Source organism: Rhinoraja longicauda, chromosome 23 (assembly GCF_053455715.1).
Source record: "Rhinoraja longicauda isolate Sanriku21f chromosome 23, sRhiLon1.1, whole genome shotgun sequence".
Taxonomy (NCBI): Eukaryota; Metazoa; Chordata; class Chondrichthyes; order Rajiformes; family Arhynchobatidae; genus Rhinoraja; species Rhinoraja longicauda.
This window is the reverse complement of record NC_135975.1, coordinates 8,057,738-8,070,587: the sequence shown is the minus strand read 5'-3', so window position 1 is coordinate 8,070,587 and position 12,850 is coordinate 8,057,738.

Here is a 12,850-nt window from a genome sequence, read left to right as displayed (position 1 = left end):
TTGCAATGACATATATGTTCTGGAACTCTACTCTCACCCCTCTATGCCAGCTTTCACCTCTCCACTCCATCAGTCTAAAGAAGGGTCCCAAAACAAATTATCGCTTGTCATTTCCCCCCACAGATGCTGCCTAACCCACTGAGTTCCTCCAGCATTTTGATTTTTGTTCTGGAACATAGTCAGCTAACTTTGTCTCAAAAACGTAAATTGTTTAAATGCAGTGTCCTGCAAATAATCCATGACCTCTTTACCTATTTGTGGTGTGGTGTAATGCCTTGTGAAGATATGACTACTTGGCAATGTGGATGGTAGCAATCCTCAGGAGCAGGGTTTACCAGATTGACTTACCAATGAAATATTGCATGCACATAATTTACCCATTATACCCAAATTTCATCAACTCGAGATCTATTCAGCTCATGCATCAAATGAATGGAGTGTTCTTCAAAATCAACAATGATGTCAGGTCAAAGACAATGGTGATATCACAAGAGCCCAAAACATTGTGATAAGTGGACTTAAAAATTACAAGATTCCAACTCGTACCTAACTCCTCTACTGCAATGCACATGCATAGAGGATGAGTATGAGTTGACTTAAGTACTTTCCTGATCACAGCCTGCAAAGAAGCTCACTTGACTCATAAACACTGCTGAACAACCTCTCTGGTGTGAAAAGTTGCTTTTATTTTTGTGTGCATTGTCATTCCGATTTTTTTAATTCACTTTATGATACTTCAGGCTACTCTGTAACCTTCAGGTTGCTCTGGGACCTGTGTAGGTCCGAATTTTATCTTGTATTCTGTAGAATGTCATACAGCACGGAAACAGACCATTTGGTCCAACCTGTCCATGCTGATCAAGGTGCCTCATCCAAGCTTGTCCCATTTGCCCGTGTTTGGCCCATATCCCTCCAAACCTTTCCTATCCATGTATCTTTTAAAAATATTATTGTACCTGCCACAACTACTTCTTGTCACAGCTCATCAGCTTTAAATAAATCCTTCTTGCCTCCTGTGAGAATTCTTTAATAAGCTGTTCAGATTACTTGAGCAAAGCTGTGGCAGGGCTGAAACCTTTTTCCATTGGAAGGGGGTTGGGAACAAAAGGGCACGTCAAAGGTAACAGACAAAGAAGCAGGGAGTTGATTAGGGTATGCAGATTGAACAACAAGGAGATATATTATTTTTTAATTACTAAGTCGTCTATGATCTAGAAAGCATTGATGGAAGGAGTCATGGAAGAAGATTAAAAGATTTAGAAGAAAAATTGGCAAAACTAATTAGAAGCACACAGCATTAACATAACCTGAGCACTGGCACTCCCTTCCTCACGAGGAGACCAACAGCAAGGTGCAGATGTTTTTGGGCCAGTGTTCTGTTGAGAGGAAGGCTGCATCTGCCAACTGTTCAGAAGATCTGCCCAAATGAAATTCGAGGAGCAATATTGCATCCATTTAACATCAATATTCGCGAACACATGACAATACAGCAAAGTCGTACAAGCATAGTATGTTTACGATAAAATTAATTCTCCAGGATATCTGTTTCTGGTCTCTGAAGAGTAATGGCGACGTTGGTTACAACCGGAAGTGAACTGGTTGTGCACAGTGATGCAGCGGTAGAGTTGCTACCTTACAGCGCAGGAGACCCAGGTTCGATCCTGACTATGAGTGCTGTCTGTCCAGAGTTTGTATGTTCTTCTCATGACCTGAGTTGGTTTTCTCCAGTTTGCTCCCACACCCCAAAGACGTACAGGTTTGAAGGTTAATTGGCTTCGATAAAGATTGTGAATTGTCCCTACTGTGTGAAGGATAGTATTAGTGTTTGGGGATCGCTGGTCGGCAAGGACTCGGTGGGTTGAAGGGCCTGCTTCCACACTGTTTCTCTAACCTAAACTAAACTCAGTCACAATAGTCATCGGTAAATGCCTGGTGGTTAATCACTAACTTCAGAAACAAAGATATGGTGTCACTTGGGTTCAGTTCTGGGGTAAAAGGTTCCGACAGAATTTCTCATTCCAAGATAGGAATATCTAGGTGTGACGAGACAAAGGAGAACACTTCTGGGGGAAGAAAGAAAAAAGGACAATTGATAAAAAACACACAAATTCCTGCAAGATCTATCAACCATTGACCAGGTGTTCAACAATAGTGAGGCCATTATTGGTGGGAATGTCAGCAATTTTAAAAATCCCTCTGTAGATATTGCATACTTTAAATCTGACCATGGCAAATTGGGAAACTAAAACTGAAAAACCCTGCTATATCTCAGATTTTCATAAAATAAAAACATGAAAGCTTTATCATAAAACTCCAGCAAATTTATGAATGGCCGACCCAGGGAAGGGAACTAACAGGCCCAGCTGGTCTTCCCCACAGGGAGCTAAAGTTTTATGTTATCCTGTGGAATTTCTATGTCTTTCAGATCAGCAAAAAAATTGCAATAGCAGGATTGCCAACTCCCTCCTTGAACGATGGTCAGATCTGATCTTCACCTGCAACTCAATAAAAGGCAATATGCCTGCACAATGAGGCATCGGCAGATTGTGGTTTGATTTTGGTTCTTACTGACAGGAAACAAATCTAAACACGGATGGCTAATACACCTCAGCCTCCATGAAAATGATTCTACAGAAATACAATGGTTATGTGATTTTCTGACACTTTCTGCAGCTTCCACATGAGAATCTGAAGGTGCAGCTCATAAATCATAACTACACTAGTAAGTAGCCACAGGTTTCTTGCATCAGCGGAAAGTCTCCAAAGCAGCTGAATAAAATTACCGAGGAGTATATTGATTGTTTTTTAAAGTGGAGGTGAGCGGGTGATTTTTCAGTGAAGAATTCATCCTCTGGGACATCTTAATTTATAGACGGTACCACAATGATGTCCAGGATCACGACGAGTCCACATCAAGTATTGCTTGACTGAGAGACTTCGGGATATGGATTTGTAAAAAGCCACGCTGCAGTTCGAACTACCTGCAAAAACATGGAAGACGGAAACTCCGTTTCATTTAATTGCATTGGAATTATAGAATCTCACAACACTGAAAGCGGTCACCTTGATCTCCACATACCTCCATTCCTCCTATCCCTCCTTGTCCAGTCCCTTCCGAGCCACATCATACCTCCTTCAACTCCTTAATATTGTAACTTTCAGTTTCTAGGCCCCCATTTCCTCATCTTCACCATGGACGTCCACTCCCTCTGTACCTACAGCCTCCTCCAGGAAGGTCTCGAGGCCCTCCTTTTCTTCCTCTGAAAGAGGTCATGTGGAACATCAGGCCTATGCTTTGAAATTTCTGTTTTTTCTTTTTGTTTTTGTTACTTTTAACCTCCTACTTTTGAAGGCACCAGTTTGTGTGGATGTTAGAATCCCTTTGCTGCCTCTGCCAGTACACTTTATATTCCAAACTACCACAGACTTCTGACTTCTTGTAGTGTAAGAAAATAACTGCAGATGCTGGTACAAATCGAAGGTATTTATCTCACAAAATGCTGGAGTAACTCAGCAGGTCAGGCAGCATCTCAGGAGAGAAGGAATGGGTGACGTTTCGGGTCGAGACCCTTTTTCAGACTGAAGAAGGGTCTCCACCCGAAACGTCACCCATTCCTTCTCTCCCGAGATGCTGCCTGACCTGCTGAGTTACTCCAGCATTTTGTGAAATAAATACCTCTGACTTCTTGTGCATTCTTAAGAGCATGAAGCAAAGATCATAAAACAGTACAGCACAAGAACAGGCCCTTCCACGCACATGATGCTGACCAACTCTTATATGTTCCAAACATGGTGCCAAGACCAACTCTTATGTGCCTACACATAAACCATGTCCCTCCAAGCCTTGCATATCCAAATGCCCGTCCAAAAGTCTCTCAAATGTGACTATCATATCTACCTCCACTACTAACCCTGGCAATGCCTCCCAGCCACTCACCACCCTCTGTGTAAAAACTTGCCCTGCACATCTCCACCATTTGATTTTTCCATCCTCGGGAAAAGGTTCTAATTGTCTACCCTATCTATTGTAAGGGGTTTTCTGCGCCGAGCTTTCGCCCGACCTAAGGTCCCCGTGCCTTGCTCTGATCCCTTGACCAGGCCGCACACACTGGTTCCCCGTGAGTGGTTCGACCCACTCACCCCCTACGGTTCTAGACACTGGACTTAGATGCAGGAGCGTTGATAGTGCAGAAAAAAACTCAACCAGACCAGATTTGAAGACCAGGGTTTAAATGGAAAAGGCTTTTATTGAGCGCTTGGGACTATTGTCCATGAATACTTAGACACAGTTCCAAACGACATATGCACCACTACACGAATACTTAGACACAGTTCTAAACGACATATGCATCACTACACGAATACTTAGACACAGTTCTAAATGACATATGCATGACTGTAAGATGGGGAACGTACGACACATCGCAAACTTGACCAACACATATTCATTTACACACCCACGTTTATTCAAACCACCCTCCCCGCTACACTAAACTATGTCCAGGATATGCAGGATCGGGGTACATGCTCACCATGGGGCTATTACTGGGGTTACCGGCTGTTCGTGCTGCTTCTCCGCTGCTTTCCGTGAGGGTCGTGCTTGTCCCGTGAGTTTCTTCCTTCCGTTTCTTGCGTTCCTTGCAGGTTTTCTTGCAGTATTTCTTCTCGAGTTGCGTGCCTGTTCCTGTCTCTTGCATCCGTTCTTCTTGCCTGTCTTTTCTTCCTCCTGCATCCGTTTGACTTCAGTTTAAAACCCAAAAGTCGTGGCCAGTTATACTATTCTGACCCGTCCTATCTCCCGCCAGATCTTGGGATCTCTTTGTTTAAAAGATATGCATGAGTTTTCTCTCTGATCTGCGCTTATGTCCGGGGGTACCGGGGATGGCCAGACGGTGTTAATTGGTATTTTGTTGCGAGGTGATGGGTTTAACTGGTTTCCCATCACCTACCAGGTAGGTTTCTATGGGCTATTGTGCCCCCTTAACGAGATTAACTGTGTAGGTCGGCTTGGGGCATTGTGAGTATGCTGATGTCAGCGCCCCAGTGTCTGGACTTCGACCTGGTTTCGCAGGTTTCTGCATGGCCAATATCCATCCATTGTTCTGGCCGTGGCTTTGCAGAAACTTAGAGACTGGGCTGTAAGGTTTTTGCTTTTGTGGCTGGTCACGAGATCCTGCGGCCATTTTAGGACCCACAGATTGTGACATCCCTTGGTAAACTGACCGCAGCCTTTCTCCGCTATCAGCCCCAGTCTCCCGTTTAAAATGTCCAAACTGCAGCTCTTTGGTTTGGTGTTGCTTTCAGAATGAGGGAAAACTTCTCAAATCTTACACTATGCCTCTCATAATTTTGTGTACCTTCCCTTTACATCGCTCCATCTTTCCGCATTCTCTTTGGCAAACCCTCCGAGGGTTCTTAAAGGCAACAATTTTGGTGTATCTTGTGCCTGACATTGCTGCTATGAAGCATCCAGAGCTGATTACTACTTAAAAGCTGAGGTCATCCGAGTCTGATTTCCATATTCTTGGTCGCAACATGTATGTAAGCATAACGGTGGCGCAGCGGTAGAGTTGCTGCCTTACAGCGAATGCAGCGCCGGAGACTCAGGTTCGATCCTGACTACGGGCGCCGTCTGTACGGAGTTTGTGCGTTCTCCCCGTGACCTGCGTGGGTTTTCTCCGTGATCTTCGGTTTCCTCCCACACTCCAAAGACGTACAGGTATGTAGGTTCATTGGCTGGGCAAATGTAAAAAATTGTCCCTAGTGTGTGTAGGATAGTGTTAATGTGCAGGGATCGCTGGGCGGCGCGGACCCGGTGGGCCGAAGGGCCTGTTTCCGCGCTGTATCTCTAAATCTAAAAAAAAAATCTAAATAACTAACTTTCCTCTGGCCTATTATAATTAACACGAAGGCTGTTGTGTGCATCTCCACTACAGAATTTGTAGAATCATGTGAATTTATGGGATAGAGCAGCCATGCAGCCTATTGTGATGGGGTTTTTTTAATGCTATTTATTACATTGCAGTCTCAGTCTCCAGGCTTATGGGTTGTGGCTCTTATGTGCTCAACCAAGTCCTTTAAAACATATTGATTATTCTTTCCATCACCACCCTTTCTGACATTGAATTTCAAACCCTCATTGCTCTTTGGAGACAATATTGTTTACCTCAATTCCCTCTAATATTTTACAAATTGCTTTGCATCTATGTCCTCCAGTGCTAATCTTGCTGACAAAGAAATGGAATATTTTAATTTATCTGTTCAGGTTCTCATAAACCTCCTGTGTACCAAAGAAAAACAAGCTCAGCTCGCCAAACTCTTCAAATAACTCCAGCTTCAATAACATCCTTGTGAATATCCTCTCTACCCTCTCAGGACTAATACATCGTTCACACAGTGTGCAGAACAGAGCTATATTCAATGCTCTCGTGGAGTCCCAAATCATGTTAAAAAGTTTCACCATGATCTCCATGTCTTTATTTTTTATACCTAGGCCAATATAGGCAAGCTTCTGATGAGCCTTTCTAGGTACATCTACTTGGCCTGCCGGATTCAAGGATCTCCAGACACAAGGAGTCTGAAGAAAGGGCCCGACCCGAAATTTCGCCTATCGACATTCTCCAAAGATGCTGCCTGATACTCGCTGGAATTTAGAAGACTGAGGGGGGATCTTATAGAAACATATAAAATTCTTAAGGGGTTGGAGAGGCTAGATGCGGGAAGATTGTTCCCAATGTTGGGGAAGTTCAGAACCAGGGGTCACAGCTTAAGGATAAGGGGGAAGTCTTTTAGGACCGAGATGAGAAAACATTTCTTCACACAGAGAGTGGTGAGTCTGTGGAATTCTCTGCCACAGAAGGTAGTTGAGGCCAGTTCATTGGCTATATTTAAGAGGGAGTTAGATGCGGCCCTTGTGGCTAAAGGGATCAGGGGGTATGGAGAGAAGGCAGGTACAGGTTACTGAGCTGGATGATCAGCCATGATCATATTGAATGGCGATGCAGGCTGGAAGGTCCGAATGGCCTACTCCTGCACCTATTTTCTATGTTTCTATGATCCGCTGAGTGACTCAGCAGTTTGCGTTCTGTTCAAAGATCTGCAGTTAGGCTGCTGAATGTAATGTTCCTAATGCTTTCATTCATTATGGATTTCCTTGTTTGCCTTTCCCCTTGGGCTGAATTTTATTTGCCACCTCAATCCCTTCCACCACCCGCCCACCCCTACCATGTCCATTCACATCACATTACAGGCTATAATTTCCTTCTTCACTACACATATTGGTACCATCTGCAACTCAAGGAGGTTGTGAAAAGAGGTTCTGAGTCACCGTTGGAGTGCCCATAAATACAAAACCATTTTATTAATTCAGTTTTTAAAACAAAATCTCGTTAAAATATTACTAAATGCTTCAGACAATCAGTTGTTCCTGAGTTATTGTCTTGTTTGAACAGACATCATAATATCATAGAATCAAATGTGGACACAGAAAGATCCAACAATATTCTCATAACATTAAACTTAAACCAGCCCTCTACAATCAGTCATTCCTGCTACTGTACTCAAATTATGATAAAGATTAACAGTACAATTTTGGTTAAGAGTGCCACAAGATATTATACTGCAGTACATATCTACTTTAATGATACAGGACCCACCTCCAATGTAAAGATAGGTAATCCTTCTCTTTAGTTTTATAAACAATTAAAAAATATGAATATCCTTAACATTATAGCAAAATTATTTCTCACATCCAATGAAATTGTTTTTCCCAGACTGTTACTGCCTGAAAGAATTTTCGAGAGAGAGTGAGATCAAAGCATGCACACCGTCCCATAGGGCCATTCAATCATTGTATAGGTCAAGTGGAAAAAGGAGAAGTGTGAAATGATCTGGACAGAAGTGTGTTAATGATGTATGCATGAGTGATTGTATGTCAGTGCAAGGCTGCGCCTTTGGGAAAGCATTACCCAAAGTAACCCTCCTGAGTTCTCTGCTTATTACAAAAAGGTCAACAGAATCATAACAATTAACATTCCAGGAAATCTTTCTGGCCAGGTGTTAGGTTGGATTAAGAACACAGAACTTTATCAGAAAAGAAACAAGGCCAGTGAAGAATGGTGAGACAGATGTGAGGGCTAATTCCAAAGAGTTCTTTTTACACCTTAGAATAACACATCTCTGAGAAATTCCAGTCTTATACCTAGAGAATCGGTGAATTTGAGCCTTTTGTTAACTCTTTAGTTCAAACTAGTTCATGGACTATACAAAATCCATCATTTCTGATAATCGAAGACCACAATGAGGTCATGAGGTCATAAGTGATAGGAGTTGAATTAGGCCATTCGGCCCATCAAGTCTACCCCGTCGTTCTATTACGGCTGATCTATCTCTCCCTCCTAACCCCATTCTCCTGCCTTCTCCCCATAACCTCTGACGTCTGTACTAATCAAAATACTTTCTATCTCTGCCATAAAAATATCCACTGACAAAGCAATTTAGTTCTACTTGTGCTTATGTTTCTTTCTTGCTGTTTTGGGGGAGATTAAGAAAGGGTTGCATTATTATTCATTGATAGTTCCTTAATCAGGACACAATGATCTACTAATTATTGGCGATATTGAGAACATATTTGCATTGGAGGGGACACAGAGGAGATTCACCTGGACCTTGCCTAGATTTGGAGGCCTTAAGTTATGGGGGAGGGAATGGATAAACTGGGCTCTTAGGAGATATATATGATTATAAAAGCATAGGTAAGATAGAATATTTTCCCCGTGGTAGGGCTATCCAAAGCAAGAAGGCAAGTGTCAAGAGTCAAGAGCATTTTATTGTCATATGTCCCAGTTTTAAAGAGGATCTGAGGGGGATAATTTTCTTTACACAGTGTACGGTTGATATCTGGATCATGCTGCCAGAAGAGGTCGTGGAATCAGGTACAATCACTACGTGTGTTGCATACTGACTGAAACTGCTGTTGAACATCATGCGACGATCATGGACAGGCATGCCATGCATGTGGAGGTCTTCAGATTAATTTCCCACTACTGCATATGTACAGTCAATCTCATTATTCATAAAAAATTATTGGTTTGGTTGGTTTAGGAAATTGCAGAGAGGTGTGGATGTAGTCCAGTCCGTCACACAGACAGGACTCCCCCACCATTGATTCTGCAACTTCACGCTACCTTGGAAAAGTAGCCAACGTAATGAAAGATGTGTCCCTCCCTCGTCGTTCCTTCTTCTCCCTACTCCCATTGGGAAGAAGATACAGAAGCTTGAAAGTGCAAATCACCAGACTCTGGAACAGCTTCTTCCTCTCTGTTATCAGTCTTCTGAACTATCCTTTCGTAAACTAGGGTACTGTCCAATTAACTTATATCCCACTGCGGACATTGGGCTTCGTCTCTGGAAATGGTGCATACAATTTGAAGAACTATTTACTGCACACTGTATCTTTCCCTTGCTCTACCAATTGTACTTGAAATTGGCTTGATTGTATGTATGTAGTGTTATCTGATTTGATTGGTTAGCAAGCAAAGCAAAGGTTTTCACTGTAGGTCAGTGCGTGTGACAATAACAAATCTAAATCTAAAAAAGTGTTTGAATTTTGAGCCCAGTAAGTTGTGTTTTAGAATGATAGTGGTTTGAGACTAAGGGAGTAGTTGGGTGAGATAGATTGATGAAAAAATAGCCATTCCGCTTTGGTATGTTGCCCTTCTTCTTCTTCTTGCGTTTGAGGCAGCAGACGTTATGAAGCTGCTTCTGCTTCTGCTGTCTCTGTTTGTTGTCGTTCGCCTGACTGAGGTCAGTTGACAGGGCTCACCACGGGGAGGTCGACAACGTGAGCCCCTGCGTTGCCCTTCAGAATACCAATATGACAACAGGACGTAAAAAAACATTTTACTGGTGTGGCAACCATTTAAAAATGTATTTAAATGTATTACAAAATAAAGAATGGAGTTTATTTCAAAAAATTTCATAAATTTCTTAAGCAGGTGTAATTTGTTACTGAATGTTAAATTCCTTGGTGCACCTGGTGAATAACTGACATATTAAAAGGCCCTAGTTTTAGGAAACCTTTAGATTCCTTCTGCTCCTGAGGGGACAAGTGATAAATTTTCACAAGAGGGTACTTCATCCCACAACGCTTCCAGCTACAAAAACTCGACGTATTTCTGAATTTATTCTATTATTGAAAAATCATGGTGACTTTTAAAAAAAAAATTCTGTGCTCATTTCAATATTGTATTTGTGCCAAGAACAAGACCGTTCTGATCAAGTTCTGCCGAACTTAGCACAGCCTAGCTGAAGACTAAAGCTGTCTTTTGCTTCCAGATGACAATCTAACAAAAAAACAAACTGGAAAGCCTCAGCTGCAGAGGTGTTGTTTTACACCCACTGAGTGTGATGGCAAAGCATTTCTAGCTGACGAACTAACTGGTGATTTTCTCTCACTTTGAACATCTTCAACCTAATACATAACACCAGTCCAAAGCACAAAACATCTGCAGCACACTGCTAATTGATATTTTGCTCAGATATCACAAATGTAGAGGTTCATTTCAGTTAGTTATGTAGGACAAATTGTTTGTGGACTGTAGCAGAAGCTTTGTCTTGCACTTTATTATAGAATGCTTGCGTCTATTAACTGAAATTAGAAATGTTTCTTAGGAGTAATCGTCATCTTGATGAGCTTAGAAATTCTTGAGAAAATACCCAATAATATACAGGTTATTTTTATGGCAATACTTGTACTTGAAAGTTGAATGCCGAACCTTTGATATCATTTAACATTAAAGATAGTAGAAAAGGCGTGAAAGTGGAATTGTTTTAATGTGGCCAAAGACCTTTATGTCGAGTTTGTACCATTAGCAGACCCTAAACAACTTTTGACCCTCTGTGTATCTCCTGAAGGTTAACAAAGGAAAATTTTTGAGAGATCAAGTTGGACAATGATACTAAATATAAATTATTTTCCATACACCAGTCAGCCACACAAGGTGAAAGAGACATTTCCAAAGCTTGTAAAGCAGGGGGCACTCCTAAGGACCTTCTACAACACGGTGGTTGCATCAGCCATTTTCTATGGAGTGGTCTGCTGGAGCAGCAGCATCTCAGCGGCAGAAGGGAAGAGACTTGACAAGCTGGTCAGGAAGGCCAGCTCTGTCCTGGGTTGCACCCTCGACTCAGTGCAGGCGGTGGGAGAGAGGAGGATGATGGCAAAGCTAACATCGCTGCTGGACAACGACTCCCACCCCATGCAGGACACTGTCACTGCACTGAGTAGCTCCTTCAGTGACAGACTCCTTCACCCCAAGTGCGTGAAGGAGAGATATAGGAGGTCCTTCCTTCCCGCTGCTGTGAAACTGCACAACCAGCACTGCTCCCAGCAGACGAGTCAACAGTAACAGCTAAGGAATACAATTTATCCTTGTCTTTACTTTTATTTATAATGAATGATCTCTTGCTATCCATTTTGCTGCTGTAACACTGTAAATTTCCCCGGTGCGGGACGAATAAAGGAATATATTATTAAATATTATCTAAGCCTACAATTACAATGCAGACTGGTTTATCTGGGGAGTCACATCACGAAAACTAGTGGAAAAATACATGTCTGGTGCCATATTTTCTCTCAGCTACAATGCGAGCCTTACACATGGCTATATTATGAGCCTCGACTCAGACCATTCTCATCTTGGTCCCAGGTGTCAGCCCCAGACTGCTATACAGCTTCACATTCCAGCCATTCTACTGGTCTATAACAAAGATAAGACACAAAATGCTGGGGTAAATCAGTGGGTCAAGCTGATTCCAGCATCTGCAGTTCTTATTTATTACATCTTTTCTGTTCCACAAGTCTCCCCAAGGTATTCCTACTTTGAAAGAGTTCTCCTTGATCCACTGAGTTACTGCAGTGTTTTGTGTCTATCTTTGGAAAAGCCCAGCATCTGCAATTCATTTTTATTACATTCTACTGGTCTCCTTTCTTTAGAGTTTGGAGATACAGCATGAAAACAGGCCCTTCGATTCAGAGTCCACGCTGACCATTGATCACCCATTCACACTAGTACTATTTTATCCCATTTTCGCATACTACACACTAGGTTCAATTTGCAGAAGCAATTAGCCTAGAAACTTGCACGTTTAGTTTTGAGACACAGTATGGAGACAGTCCCTTCAGCCCACCAAGTCTCAGCCGGCAAACAATCACCCGTACGCTAGTTCTATCCCACACACTAGGGACAATTTTCCAGCAGCCATTAAACCTACAAACCTGCACGTCTTTAGAATGTGCAAAAAAACCTGGAGCACCTATAGAAAACCCACAGGGTCATCGGGAGGACATACAAATTCCACATAGACATCGCCTACAATCTGGATCGAATTGGTCTCTGCCGCTGTGACAGCAGCTCTACAGTTGCGCCACAGGGCCACCCATAGTGCTATGGATTTTCACAGTTTCACTGCCATTCTCTCTCTCTCCACACAGGCTGACGCCTTGCTTCTGGCAGAAAAGATAGTTTGGAACAGGGCCATTCAGCCCATTTAGGCACTGCTAGCTCAATCCAGGTGGTCCTATTCCTTCACTCTCTTTCTATGACCATGGATTTGGTTTCCCCGCATCTACTTATCCAGTTCCTTTTTGATCACCGCATCTGCCTGCACACTCATCCCAATCCACCCCAACACCATTCCAGATAGTAACCTCCCACTGTGCAAAAAAAGCTTTCCCTTGCGTCATTTTTGTTTCTATTATCAAGTACTTTCATTTATGTCCTCTGGTTTTGCCAATGGGGAAAAGCTGAAATATTCAAATTAAAAGAATTAAATATTCTGCTCAGCTTTT